General features: G+C 43.1%; 1 pseudogene across 1 annotated transcript; it reads left to right on the top strand.

Annotated features, from left to right (window-relative positions):
* The first annotated feature begins 3,196 nt into the window (after positions 1–3,196).
* Positions 3,197–4,280, top strand: LOC308256594 (keratin, type I cytoskeletal 18-like; annotated as a pseudogene). The gene has a single exon. The product of its transcript is annotated as a keratin, type I cytoskeletal 18-like (transcript).
* The last annotated feature ends 7,878 nt before the right edge of the window (positions 4,281–12,158 follow it).

Below are 12,158 nucleotides of genomic sequence, written 5' to 3' on the forward strand. Positions count from 1 at the left end.
AGCCAAAATAAGTACTTAATTTTCTGTCGCTAGGTGTACAAGCAATGTTTGTCTAATTTTGGGTGATGTCTGTATCTGTTATCAGGGCCTCGCACAATGTAAACTTTAGGAGGAGAAGAGGCAACATTCAGTGCCAAGCACAGAAGTAGGTGCAACTTGGCTGCTTTGGGTCAGTCAGGATCTGGCTTTGTCCCCTCTCTCAAGTTGTTGCCGCAGCCAGGTAAAATCATCTGCTTTTGCCTGCAGGCCTGTTTTGCCTTAGACTGACACCAGTTGCTGCCCCCAGCAAGAATCACATAAGAAGCTTCCTAAAAGTTGTGCAAAATTGTTCCTTGTGTCACTCTGATTCTGCTTTAGCTAAGTAGAGCTTAAGGAGTCAGTGGGCCACACTTAGAAGGATGTCAGGCAGGTGGCTGTGGTGTTTGCAGGTATTTAGTGTGTTCTGAAATTTAGGAGTGAGTCCAAAGTAGTGATATACTTTTGGGAAACACACTGTAAGGATGGGAGCCAATGAGCAGCCTCATAGGTTAAAGAGTACAACGAGCAGAAAATAGGCCAAGACTGGTATTTTGGGGAACATTCTCTATTAAGTGATGGACAAAGAATAGCAGGGGAAACCCCGAAGGACATTTGAAATGAGCAGTAGGAAAAGGTGGAAGGAGACCAACATCACAGAAACCAAGGAAGACAAGCGTTCATGCTGAGAGGTGAGAGTGCTGCTGGAAATGCAAGTGAGAGGGGCAGCAAACCGAGGCCTTTGATTTTGTTTGACTTTGTGAAGACAATTTCAAAAGACAGGAGAGAGGAAGAGCCAAGATGCATGAGACCAAGGAATAAGTCTCCCATTTATTTGGTGTCTTCTAAACTTCATGATGGATGACAGACAATATCTTATTTTATTGAGGAGAAAAGAGAGAACAGCAGACTTGGAGGGAGATTGGTACGACAAGGAAGGAGAGGAATAGATCAAGAGGGGGTGTTATTGTCCATTTCCTTTTGGATGGGAATATTGGAGCTCATGTTTAGGAATTGGACAAGTAGCTGGTGAGGAGAGGGAAAATAGAGACCATAGTCATGAGAGGGAGGGTCCAGCATCATAGGAGGCAGGTGAAGGGGTTAACCTGCCCATGTGGCAGAGAAAGTTTCTTCCAAGATGGGCAGGAAGGAAGAAAGTTTCAGTGATGATCCAAAGAAAACTTAAAGAGCTGGGAGGAAACTTGTGGGAGTTCTCATCAGATGTTCTCAATTTTCCCAGGGAAGTAGGTGGAGAGGTCATCTTTGAGAGTGAAAGGGCAGGGGAAGAAATAGACCTGGAGGAGAATGAAGGAAAGGGTGAAGGTTGTGGTGGTGAATTCCATGACAGGAAGTACTCTGTGGGTGATGAAAAGGGTTGCAGCCCGGCACTGAGCCCAGCTACTAAGGTCCCCCTTCTCTGTTTACTCGGCCCCACCCCCCTTTGGCTCTGTTGCTGACAAGGACAAGGAGAGTCTTTACATGCTCAGAGATTTATTGAAAGAAGAGGAGATAGTAAAGGGAAAATACCCTCTGAATTGCTTCTAAATAGCCAGGGAAGACTTTACAGAGAAGAGAGTTTAGAAGGGCTTGATCTGAGAACACAGAGAAAGTTTGCACAATAGTAAGGGATCAGATGGGCCTCTCTGGAAACATATCTTTAAGCTTTTTTGGGAGAAAGTAGAGAAGCAATTATCCAGTGGATTACCCAAATTCCTCTTTTTACATCATTGTATCACTGCCAGAAGTTGATTTGTAACACAGTTCAGCCACTTTACCGCATCTTACCTCTTAGAAAGGATGGATTGGGGATTTTTCAGGTTACATGTGTTTTTCAACCATCAGCATTAATACTGATGGATTCTTTTCGTAGCAGTAAGTGTATGTATAATGCTGTATCCAAGCCAGGGAGGAACATTTTATTTGAAGTTTTACTTTCTTAACCATCCTCTTGACCTTCAATTTGTAGAGACTTCCTTATTTTTCCCCAGTTTTGGTGGAGAATATCCCAGTCTGGAAATCCAACTGACATAACTCCATCCAATTACACTCTGAAAACAGTAATCTCCATAGATATTTGAGTGTGGTCTGTGCCTCTCAGTTTATCAACTTGAATCTACTACAGAGAGGGCTCAAGGCAGAGTGTTTTAAAATCACAGGCGATGTTTGGTTTGCTGATAACTGAACTGAAACAATCAGGACTGGCTATATAATTTGCAGGTCCCAGAGCAAAATGAAAATGTGGGGTCCTTGTTCAAAAATTATTAACAATTTCAAGATGATAATAACAGAGCCTTGAACCAAGTGTGGGGACCTTCTAAGCACAAGCCCTGTGCAACTGCCTGAGTCACATGCTCATGATGCTGGTCCTGGAAATAACCCAAGGGCAGTCACACAAGTTGTAGAAACCTCACCAACTTTCCCCCTCCCCTGCCTCTCACTACTGAGCTTTAGTTTTGGATACTTGCTCTAAACTCTGAGCCAGGTTCTCCTTTAGCTCTCTCTCCTTTTGGAAAAATAAAATCAGCCCAACAATTTACTGTTATGATCTGCTGCCCTGTGACCACCCCAGGAGTCTGGACAGGGAGGTTATAATGGGATGGTGTGGTGGACAGAGCAACACATGGGTCAACCTGGGAGTCATGCCCCAGTATAGAATCACATGTTGGCTTCTAAGTAATTTTCAATTCTTGCCCAGAAGTGATATCTTAATGGGCAGCCAAAGCAGCAGGTCAAATTAGGACAGCCTTGTGAGGGTGTGTGTGGTGAGCCCCCTTTGCCATTGAGCACAGGCTTCCAATTAAAAGTAGATATGTGTCCATTTTGTGACCTTATTTACAGTAGGAACACTTTTTCTTTCTCAGTTTTCTGATGGAGAGAATTCTAACCCCTGACTATGAAGTTTTGACTTCAATAATTAACAGCTTGATAAATCTCATCTAACAAAAGGTTTGGGAGTAGGGGAAAATTATTCATACAGGTGGCTTGGACTTGAGTCTTGGCCTCTAACCTTTCTCCCTAAACAACTTGATCTTCAGCAACTGCTCCATGTTATCCATGAACTACTGGACCCTGGGCTCCATGTAGTTACCCAACCATGGGACCAGCCAGCCAGCAGCATGGCCATCATCTATGCAGATGCTAGGGGCTCAGCTTTCAGATCTCTGTGTTCCACCCCACCAGCATGTGGAGTGGCCTGGCTTCAGAGATGGCTGAGGGTCTGGCAGTCATAGGGTTGATTCAAAATGAAGAAATTATGCAATGCCTGAATGACTATTTGGCCTCCTGCCTAAGATAGTGAGAAGCCTGGAGGCTGATAATTGGAGACCGGAAAACAAAATCTGGGAACACCTGGAGAAGAAGGGACCTCAGGTAAGAGATTAGGGACATTACTTCAAGACCATTGAGGACCTGAGGGCTCAGATCTTTGTAAGTTTTGTGAGCCATGCCCACGTGGTTCTGCAGATTGACAATGCCCATGTTGCTGCTGATGACTTCAGAGTCAAATATGAGAAGGAGCTGGACATGTGCTGGTCTGTGAAGGGTGACATCAGTGGGCTCTGAAAGGTCACTGATGACACCAATATCACTCAGCTGCCACTGGAGACAGAGATCAAGGCTCTTAAGGAGGGGCTGCTCTTCATGAAGAAGAACCACGAGGAGGAAGTAAATGGTCTACAGAACCAGATTGCCAACTCTGGGTTAATTGTGAAGTTGGATGCTCCCAAATCTTAGGACTTCAGCAAGATCATGGTGGACATCTGGGCCCAGTAGAAGAACTGAGAGGAGCTAGCAAGTACTGGTCCCAGCAGATTGAGAACACCACAGTGGTCACCTTGCAGATTACTGAGATAGGAGCCACTCACGGAACTGAGATGTATGGTCTAGTCCTTGGAGATTAATCTGGACTCCATGAGAAATTTGAAGACCAGTTTGGAGAACATACTGAGGGAGGTGGAGATGCGCTATGTCACATAGATGAAACAACTCAATGGGATCCTGTTGTACCTGGCATCAGAGCTGGCCCAGACCTGGGCAGAGTGGCAGCACCAGGCCTAGGAGGAGAGGCCCTAATGAAAATCAAAGTCAAATTGGAGGCTGAGATTTCTACCTATTGCAATCTGCTAGAAGAAGGGGAGGACTTCTATCTTAGTGATGCCCTGGACAACAGAAATTCCCTGCAATCCATCCAGAAGACCACCACCTGCAAAATTGTGGACAGCAAAGTGGTATCTGAAGTCAATAACACCAAAGTTCTGAGGCGTTAAGGCAGCAGTAGTGGGGCATCCCTTGGCGAACAGGTGGCCAATAATAAGTTCAGAGATCACTGAAAAGCAAACAAATAATTTTCCATCCATTAAAGAAGTTTTGTAGCTGCTGGGGGAAATCTATCCAGGCTGTGAAGAACCTATCAGAGGACAGTGAAGTTGCAGGGATTTGAAATTCAAACAACCCCGTGGGTTAGAAACCCTGAATGTGCTAAAAATTAGATGCAAACAACTGCACAAGTTCAGAATAAAAAGTAGATTAGAGATCAAATAGAGAAATGAACATTCGTGGGGAGAATCAACACAATCCATAGATGGCTTAACAGAAATTTCAGGCATATAACATGTGGGGGAATAGTGGGAACTGGGAGGTTGGGACAAGGAGGACAGAGCCAAGGGCCAGCCATAAAAATACTTTGGTTACCAAGATAACTTGTTCAACATTTTCTCCTGTTTCCTTTAAGGCGGTGGTCGGCAAACTGCAGCTCACGAGCCACAGTTTGCCACTCTGTTGACTAATGAGTTTGCCGACCACTGCTCTAAGGTATGTAACTGTTGACTGAAGTGGGCATGATGAAAGGTGGAACAAGAGGAAGTTCTACAGAAAAGAGTGTAAAAACACAGACATATGCAGTCTTCTAGTTCTGAAGAGGAAATCTTTGCATTTTCTATTTTTGAACTGATAAATAAACTCTTCCAGGACAAAGATCACTTATTCTATTTTTGTCCTTCTAGGCTATAGCATAGGACATCATTCTCATGCCCTCTTCCCCCACCCTTGTTTTATTACTGAGTAATAATTTGGATATAGTAAAATTTACAGATTTGAAGACTAGGCTTGAGGAATTGCTATATATATATATATATATATATATATATATATATATATATATATATATATATATATATATATATCTGTGTAACCACCACCTGGATCAAGATGGAGACCTTTTCTATTACTCCAGTAAGTTTGTTTGGACTCCATTCCTAGTCAATGCCTATTTGTCTTTCCTTACTCATGTGAATGGAATCAGGGAGCATGCAGTCTTGAATGTCTGGTTTATCCTGCTTGTCATTATGCCTGAAGATTCATCCTTATTATTGGGGATAGCTGTAGTCCATTCTTTTACATTGCTGAGTAGTATTCCATTGTAGGACTGTACCATGATTTGTTTATTCATTCTCCTGCTTAAGCATTTGTGTTGTTCCCATGTGTGGGGTATATGAATAAATCTACTATGAACTGTCTTTTTTTTGTTGTTGACATATACTCTCATGTCTCTTGATGTCCTCCTTTTTGAAATATTTTTCTTCTTTCGTCACCCAGGGTGTGACTTTTTATTTATCTTCTTCCTATTTCACTGACTTAACTTTCTTCATATCCTCTGCTGTTTTTTCCTTATTTGCTCAACTTCTAAATGTTGGGCTCTCCCACCCAACCAGTTCAGACCTTGGCCTTATTCTCCATCTAGATCCACATTCTGTGTTATCTTCTTCAGTCTTGTGGCTTTAAATACCACCTCATAATGCCCATATTTACATTTTTAACCCAGATCTCTCACTTAAACTCCAAATTGATATATTTAAATGTCTTTCAACATCCATACTTGGATATTTAACAGGTATCTCAAACTTTATAAGACAGACATTGGCCTTCTAGTCTAACCCTCACAATCTGATCTACCCCTGGCTTTCCCCATCTCAGTTGGGGCAACTCCATCCTCCTAGGGGCTAAAGTTAAAAAACTTGGAACAATCATCAACTCTTCTCTTTTTCTCTAACCTCCCATTCAATTCACCAGCAAATCCTGTGGAAGCTACCTTCAATTTACACCTTGAATAATCATTTCACCACATCCATCATCCCAAGACTGCTTCAGCCTTCGTCCCCCGCTACAATCTTTCCTTCACAAAGAAGCCAGAATAATCCCCTTTAGAAGAAGAAGCCAAATCAGGTCACTTATCTGCTCAGAATTCTCCAATGACATCTCATCTTACTCAGAGTCAAAGTCAAGTCCTTTACTATGGCTTATAAGGCCCTGAGTGAATTCCTGCCTGTATCCTCTATGCCTTCTCTTCCTAGTCTTTCCCCCTTGCCCACACTGCTCTAGACATGCTGGTTTCCTTGACATTCTGTGACCAAGCCAAATATGTTTCCAGGAACTTTGCCCTTGCTGCTTGCTCTCTCTGTAATGGTAACCCCAGATACCTGCACAGCTTACTCCTTTCCCATCTGCAGGTATCTATCAGAGAGCATTATGGAGAATTCCTCTGAGCACCTTCTTTAATGCACTAACTCATCCTCACTCCATGCCATGGGGAAGGATGTGCCATATGTTGATGTCTCTTACAGAGACTTCCTTAAGAATTACCCTTTCTCTGTAAAAACAAGCATTTTAAAGAAACACACATTTCTCTCAAATTAGTAATAATGTGAAGGAGATTACATTTATGTTTATTCTTCACTGTGCTCAGCCAAGGGATGTTAATATGTTTGATAAGTAGGGTTTGGTGAATCATAGAAAAAATGAATATCTTAATTAAAGCATCTGTGGAGAAGTAGTGAAGTTACTGGAAGTTACTGAAGGGACTGTGGTTTTTAGCAGTTACATGTCATGTAATCTTGAGCAAGTAGGTTGCTAGCCCTTTCTGAGGCTCATTTTTTGCATCTTTAAAGTGAGGGCAGTAATCCTATATAATAAAAGCCCAATATGCTATGTGTCCAGTTGTCTAGTCATTTGTTCAACCAATCAAAACATAATATGCTAATGATATGCTAAGGCTGCTCAACTGCTTGCTATGACGTGCACTGACCACCAGGGGTCAGATGCTCCAACTGGTAGGTTAGCTTGCTGCTGGGGTCTGGCCCATCGGGACTGAGCAAGATGGGCCAGACATGCCCTGGAGCCCTCCTACAGTCCCTCCCCAGCTGACCAACCTCCCGCATCCCTACCCGGCCCGGATCGTGCACCCTTGGGGTCCCTCAGCCTGGCCTGTACCCTCTAGCAATCTGGGACACCTTGGGGATGTCAGAGAGCTGGTTTCAGACCGATCCCACAGGCCAGGCCGAGAGACCCCACTGGTGCACCAATTCGTGCACTGGGCCTCTAGTTCTTTCATGTTTGCCTCAAAGGTGAATTCAGCATGACTATTTAAAACAGACTAACATTTGAGGTTACAGGTATATTTTTGGAGAGCATTAATTTGGATGCTACATAAAAACACATATAAATTGTAAGATGCAGTACAAAATATAATATTAAAGTATTAAGGTATTGAGGAATTGTATCTGTGGATGTCTCTATTTACACAAGTTTCTTCTCAGTCATTCCAGTGGTGTATGTCTGAGGGCAATGTGATTATTACGTGAAGTCTCCAGATTTCTGGAACCTTCTGTTACATGCCTCTGGTCTTCACAAAGCGATTATTAACTTCCAGGTGGCCTCCCATTCTGACTCGGGCAATGGGCCAATTCCTTGATTCTATCTCACAATGTAACTTCCAAAGTAAATGTCTATTAAGCCTTTGTGTAAACATTCCAGGCCTGTAGCAAAGTCAACTGAACATAAATCACCCAACGAAAGGGCTGTAGGAAAATGAATGTGTAAGTTTGAGAAATGAAATAATACAGCACAGTTTGATTGTGGATCTTTGGCCTCAGTTACCTCAACTAAGACTTTTTCTGGTCTATATCAGAGATCATCCACAGAGGTGGTGGTTTTCAGGCACTCCAGTAGCTTTGCCCAAATATAGAGAAAATAAGCCTTCCCATACAAAAAGACGCTTAGATGCCTATTTACAAATGGGCTTAACCATCATCTAAATAAAAACCACATTCTACCATCTCCTCATCACCAACTGTATCTTGTTCCTGTTTCAAAGATTTGGCTGGAAATCAAAGAGAGTGGTTGTGATAAGTTTTGTTGTTTTCCTTTGGTATTTCGTCTTTATTTAGAAATGGATGGTACATGAAAGTTCTAGCTTTTATAAGTTGATTTTGGATTTTTTTCTCTTTGGGAGGAAGGGTGAAAAGATGAAATAAAAGCATTGCTGGAAAAATGAATGGAGTGAAGGGCAGGTATTTGGCAAAATTAAGGAACTTGGTTTGATTCTGGCCTGAGCGGCTTAGGTGTGCATTATGTTTCTCAAGTGCTGGCTTATCAACTTGACTTTTTCCAAAAATAGTTGCTCCAAACTTGACTTTTTTCAAAAATATGACCCAGGAAGCATATATGTGGAGCTACTCCTATGCAGAGGACTCAGTCAACCTTTTTGAAGATAGACATTTTCAAATAGGTTCTCACATTTTCAAAGTAGAACACTTCAGCTCAGAAAATCCTTTCCCTTCCACATACCTAGCAGGGCCTAAAAAAAAAATTTCTTTTATGCCCTAGCCAGTTTGGCTAAGTGGATAGAGCATTGGCCCAGGTTCGATTCTGGTCAAGGGCACATATTTTGGTTGAAGGCTTGATCCCTGGCCCTAGTCAGGGCATGTGTAGGAGGCAACCCAATCAGTGTGTCTCTCTCACATTGATGTTTCTTTCTCTCTGTCCCTCCCCCTCCATTCCCCTCTCTCTAAAAATCAATGGAAAAATATTATCAGGTGAGAATTAATAACAATAAACAAATGCCTTGTACTTTACTGATCAAAATATGTTGTCAACATTATTCTTTTTCCCCACCTGTTGGAAACAAATGTAGAAGAACAAAAACTCACCCAAAGAGATTTTTTTTTTAAAATATATTTTATTGATTTTTTACAGAGAGGAAGGGAGAGAGATAGAGAGTTAGAAACATTGATGAGAGAGAAACATCGATCAGCTGCCTCCTGCACACCTCCTACTGGGGATGTGCCCGCAACCAAGGTACATGCCCTTGACCGGAATCGAACCTGGGACCTTTCAGTCTGCAGGCTGACGCTCTATCCACTGAGCCAAACCAGTTAGGGCCCAAAGAGATTTTGATGGTATGTGAGGGTGTCATAATTTGACAAGCTTTGGAACAAGTTACTTGGAAACATCACACAGTATCCTTCTCCAGAAGGTAATTCAGCATATGTTCTCCTTTGGGTTGGGTTCCTTTGGCTTTGGTTATGTCTGAATGCATAAGATGAATAAGAACCTCAGAGACTTTCATTGTGTTCCTGAGTCACCGATGTCATTGCCCTATTCATTCCTTTGTCCACACCAGGAGGTCGCTTGCATATGGCTCTGGAATATGCTGGTCGCTTCCTGCATCTTTTAGCTCAAAGACACCTGGTCCTGTGGGGCTGTTCCTTCTATGCCTGGGGCTGGCTGGAAGTCTTCATTGAAGGGTCACTGCCCCAGAAGCACCCCTCAACAATGTGGCAGGAAGTTGATAGATAAATTCCCCAGGTGCCTCTTACCTAAGAGAGACATTTCTGAGGTGTGTGGTGTGTTCTGTAAAGTCACTCTGAGGGTCCCCGTGGGATTGTGTTCAGTTGTCCACATTGGTAACCTGCTCATAAACACACCCTTACTTGCTTCCTTTCCTTTCTTGCCTTGACTAGCTACTTGCACCCCAAATATTTGTCTCAGGTTCTGCTTTTAAGAAAACTCAAACAAAGGCAGTGTATGACCTCTTCACTTATAGAATTGCTTAGGCCAGACGTAGAATCTGCTGAGCCTTTATTTCCTCATCTCTAATATTTTAATAATAATAATAATAATCTATACTAATAAAAGGGTAATATGCTAATTAGTCTGGACACCTTCTGGATGTCCTTCTGGACAAAGCCACAGTGGCGGGGGCTGAGGCAGAGGTGGTTAGGGGCAATCAGGCCGGCAGGGGAGAGCAGTTAGAGGTGGTCAGGCAGGCAGGCAGAGGTGGTTAGGCGTGATCATGCAGGCAGGGGAGCAGTTAGGGGCAATCAGGCAGGCAGGCAGAGTGGTTAAGGGCAATCAGGCAGGCAGGCAGAGGGATTAGGGGCAATCAGGCAGTCAGGCAGAGTGGTTAGGGGCAATCAGGCAGCAGGCAGGTGAGAAGTTAGGAGCCAGCGGTCCCAGATTGTGAGAGGGATGTCTGACTGCCAGTTTAGGCCCAATCCCTGCAGGATCGGGCCTAAACTGGCAGTTGGACATCCCCCAAGGGGTCCTGGATTGGAGAGGGTGCAGGCCGGGATGAGTGATTCTCCCCCCTCCCCCCCATGCATGAATTTCGTGGACTGGGCCTCTAGGAATAATAATAATAATAATAATAATAATAATAATAATAATAATAATAATAAATTAGTTTAACACTCACTATGTATCAGACATAATTCCAAATGCCATATACTGTATATAAAATTAACTCTGTGAGGTGTGTATGATGAGTACCTACATTTTGCAGATAAGAAAGTGGAGGCACAGGGAGGGGCAGGTGATTTGCTCAGTCTCACAAAGCCAGTAAGTTTACAAGCTGGAACTCAAACTCAGGCAGCTGCAACCAGCATTCCTAACTACTGAACCATCCTATCCACCCCTTGAGAATCAAATGAAAAAATAAACATGAGGGTGATAAGAAAAAAGTAGTTCTATAGAAATGAGAGGGCTGATTGTTACTAAAACCTTCCCAAGGTCTTCCTTTTATGCCTCCTGAGTGTTGAGAGGATTTTTAGCAAAAGTAAAGGCTGGCTCCACATTCTCTCCAGTTACTGAAAGCTGCTTCCAAATGAGTAGAACTTAGTGTAAAAGGATATTCTATTCCATTTCCTAAACACTGCTTATTTTTCAGAGCTATCGTGAAGAAGTCTATTGTCAAGGTTAGGGAGGTTTCATTGCAGTGGATCTTAAGAGGCACTGGGGCAGCTGATACACTGAGGTGTCATTAAGAATTATATCACCACCAAAGGATAATCTTGCTGCAGACAAGATTGCTTTGGGCGTGTGCTCCAGTGTAGGTGCCAAAAATGCTAAGACTTGGAGAAAGGAGAGGAGAAAGTAGAGCTACTTCCTCTTGCTGCTTGGAAGGGAGACAGAAAATCATCAGGAAATGCTCATTTCTTCTCTTGGGATCTTTCAGGGACCTCCCACCTGCACAGGATGATTGTTTTTTGCATTGGTCAGGAATGACTTGTCAGAAGATGAAAGACAAGTGAACATGAGTCCAGTTCTTCACAGCTCCCGAGGAGCTGCTGACTGCTGTGAGGTGGAAGATGGTGTAGGAAAGGCATGGGGACAGGTGTGATGCCAACCACATGGCTGACAGTTTCCCTGCTGGAGCAGCTCCAGCGTGAGCAGTTGGGAGCCAGAGGCCTGTACAAAGCAACAGCAAAGAGGAATTTTGCCTTTTCTTGACCGTCTTCAGCTAGGCTGTTTTTTTGAGAGTCATAAAGGTGGTCATGATTTGACAAGCAAAATAGAAGGGATCTGTTCTACATTGGGCCTGGGAAAAACTCCCCAGGTATTGCAAAGGCACAGATGTGGGGACAAGCAATTTAGAATCCTGAACTTTTCCTTGGCCCTCAAAGTTTAAGTGTTGGGTGCAGTCAACGATGGAGTTGACCTTAGTTGACTTGGTGTTTTAAGGAACTGTCTCAGGGCTTGGCATACTGCCACCCTTCCCAGGAAGATGGGGGAATAAACACCATTAGAAGGTTGATAAGTGTTTGTTTTCCCTTGGCATTAGGGCTAAGAAAAATAAAGTGGGGAGGGTATCAGGTCCTGGAGTAAGCCTTTAAAAGGTTCCCCCTTTTGATTCTTTTATGATTGTCTATTTATAATGGCAACAATCACAACAGAGAGAAAAAGACTTCAATCACCCCTGGGACACATTTTGTCAAAATTATTTAAGTACTTGTTATATATGAGCAAGAAGCATTATCTTTTATTATGTCTTTAGGCCAGCAAGGGGAAGTTGTGTGTATAAACCAAGGTGT

Source organism: Plecotus auritus (genome assembly GCF_963455305.1).
Source record: "Plecotus auritus genome assembly, chromosome: 8".
In the NCBI taxonomy this organism is placed as follows: Eukaryota; Metazoa; Chordata; class Mammalia; order Chiroptera; family Vespertilionidae; genus Plecotus; species Plecotus auritus.